We start from the raw sequence: 3329 nt of genomic DNA, 5'->3' as shown, positions 1-3329 counted from the left end.
TCAATGTTCTTCAAATTTGTATTTGTTTGGCTTTTTAACTATTTTGATCTGAGCGTCACTGATGAGTCTTATATAGACGAAACGCGCGTCTGGCGTTTAAATTATAATCCTGGAACTTTTGATAACTATTTACACCACCGGGTCGATGCCACCGCTGGTGGACGTTTCGTTCCCGAGGGTATCACCAGCCCAGTAGTCAGCACCTCGTTGTTGGCATAAATATCAATTATTAGGTCATTTTTATAAATTTTCTGTTTACAAAACTTTATTTTTTTCGAAAAACTAAGGATTTTCTTACCCAAGGAGTAGATTACCTTAGCCGTATTTGGCGCAACTTTTTGGAATTTTGGGTCCTCAATGTTCTTTAACTTTGTATTTGTTTGGCTTCTTTAACTATTTTGATCTGTTATCTGATATGAGTCTTATGTATCCGAAACGCGCGTCTGGCGTTTAAATTATAATCCTGGTACTTTTGATAACTATTTACACCAGTGGGTCAATGCCACTGCTGGTGAACGTTTTGTCCCCGAGGGTACCACCAGCCCAGTAGTCAGCACTTCGGTGTTGACATGAATATCAATTATATGGTCATTTTTATAAATTTTCTGATTACAAAACTTTAAATTTTTCGAAAAACTAAGGATTTTCTTACTCAAGGAGTAGATTACCTTAGCCGTATTTGGCACAACTTTTAGAAATTTTGGGTCCCCAATGCTCTTCAACTTTGTATTTGTTTGGCGTTTTAACTATTATGATCTGAACGTCACTGATGAGTCTTATGTAGACGAAACGCGCGTCTGGCGTTTAAATTATATTCCTGGTACTTTTGTAATAACATAAGTAACACGAAGGGTGAAACATGTGAAGCAGAATTTGCTTACCTAGCCGGAGCACCTGGAATCACTCAAATTTTTGTGGGGTTCCTGTTGCTTAGTCTTTAGTTTTCTATGCTATGTCTTGTGTACTATTATTTGGGGCATTGGTAAACACTTGAATTATAATTTATAATGATAGTAATTGATATTAAGCGTAAAGATTTAACTAGATACATTAAAAGGATGTAAAAACAAGTAACATAGTTTATTGAGTTAAACTAATGCTCGTGACTAGAACAAAGCAGTGTGGACTTTTACACCAAAACAATGCAGATATCATCAAATGGACATTCATTCAGAACTTGTTAGAACTATTATTTAGGTATCGTCAATAGTAGGTATCCTCGTGGGTAATGCATATCAGCAATTGTCTGAGGCATGCAAGCTTCGCCAGGGGACGTCACTTTATAAATCATTATTTTTTCTTTCAGTTTCTGGTTGTGGTTTGCTGATCGATTTATGTCGTTATGTCTTTTATCTTTTGTTTTCTTCTCTCATGTGATAGAAAAGAAGTGGATTCTCATCATCTCCTAAGATCAATTCTCAAATTCATAAGCATTTAGGGGAGGATTTGGAAAATTATTGTTGGTACCAATTGCTTCAATATGTTCAGTTCTGATTTTTACTCTTCATTATTTGTAAACCATATTTCAAAACTTACTTACCCATACATGCGGCTTTAAATCTTCGTAAAAAATCAATTATTGTCTTACCTATAAATTGATATTATTGTTGAGAAATGTTTGCATACCTACTTCTTTCTATAAGTAAATGGTTAGCAGATATGTAAAACTAATTCACGCATTTCTCTCATCAAAACATTTTTAAATACCAAGATATTTCCACAAACAAAACAGGAATTAAAAGGACCACATGAACACAGTTTTTTATCTGAATAAGTATTTAATTATATCTGCCAATTATTAACGAAAAATCAGTTACAGGTCTACATGTATATGTTGTTTACTATTCAGAGAAAAATACACAATAGTCTATGTAATAGTAAGTGAAATAAGTTCTTAAGACGACATGCACCTGGATGGTTTATTTGCTTACTTTGATTCTAGAAAAATCATCATGTATTAATCGGAAACAAGTGCCATTTCTTCTTATCTGTTATCATAATTTAATCAAACCAATCATTTTTTACGCGTATATATGTTAGATTCAGATCGACGTCCGGCCTCTTATTATCGACGTACGTTTCCCGTATCGACGTCCAAATCTGACGCCACATACACCAGTCCCACTAGGCCACGATCGCACTACGATCTGTGAAAAAAATGCAAATTTTGATGATCGTGGTACGATCGTGTAGGTCGCAGTAAGGTCGTACCACGGTCGTGGTGAGGTCTTCAAGATCGTATGAGCGTGCCCAACTTTGAACATGTTCAAAACAATCCTGGTGCGGTCGTGGCGAAATAAGGTCGTAGTAGAAGCGTAGTGAGAGCGCACTAAGATAGTAGTAAAATCGCAAAGGTCGCTGTTCAATCGTAGCGAGAGCGTACCGAAAGCGTGATTCTATTCGGAGAGATTTCGCTACGATCTCACAGCGACATTATCACGACCTTACTACGACCATCACGTTCTCAACGCGACCCAACTACGCTTCTACTACGACTTTACCACGCTGATCACGACCATAGTACGATTCTAGCACGCCCTTGCCGTCTTCATCACGCTTTTCTCACGACCTTACTACGTTCACACTACGACCATCATTTTTATTGTCATTTTCCCATAAAATATATAAAAAAAAATCCCTAGATTTTGTTTGTCTGAATGTATTGATCCATTTGCTCTAACGGCTCAACTATGCTTCTCGTTTTTATATAGATTAGACCGTTGGTTTTTCCCGTTTAAATGGTTTAACATTAGTATTTGTTTAGGCCCTTTTTAGCGTGCTGTTCGGTGTGAGCTAAGGCTCCGTATTGAAGGCCGTACCTTGGCCTATAATGATTTACTTTTATAGATTTTTACGTTGATGGAGAGTTGTCTCATTGGCACTCATACCACATCTTCCCATATATATTGACACATCTGTGTCATCTCTGCTATCGTTCACTAAAATATCGTCATTTGAGCTTTATGGACCAGCAATAGGTTGTATTTAGGTTTGATTGGTCGTTCCGACATCTCTTGATGACAAGTATTACACTACTTAAGTGTATAGTTTTAGTTTAATTGAAGTCTGGAGTTGGCATGTCAGTTAACTGCTAGTAGTCTGTTGTTATTTAGGTATTATTGTCATTTTGTTTATTTTCTTTAGTCACATCTTCTGACATCAGACTCGGACTTCTCTTGAACTGAATTTTAATGTGCGTATTGTTATGCGTTTACTTTTCTTCATTGGCTAGAGGTATAGGGGGAGGGTTGAGATCTCACAAACATGTTTGACCCCACTAGTTTTGCGCCTGTCCCAAGTCAGGGCCCTCTTGCCTTTGTTAGTCTTGT

This window comes from Mytilus trossulus, chromosome 9 (assembly GCF_036588685.1).
Source record: "Mytilus trossulus isolate FHL-02 chromosome 9, PNRI_Mtr1.1.1.hap1, whole genome shotgun sequence".
Taxonomy (NCBI): domain Eukaryota; kingdom Metazoa; phylum Mollusca; class Bivalvia; order Mytilida; family Mytilidae; genus Mytilus; species Mytilus trossulus.
Note: the sequence above shows the minus strand (reverse complement) of the source record.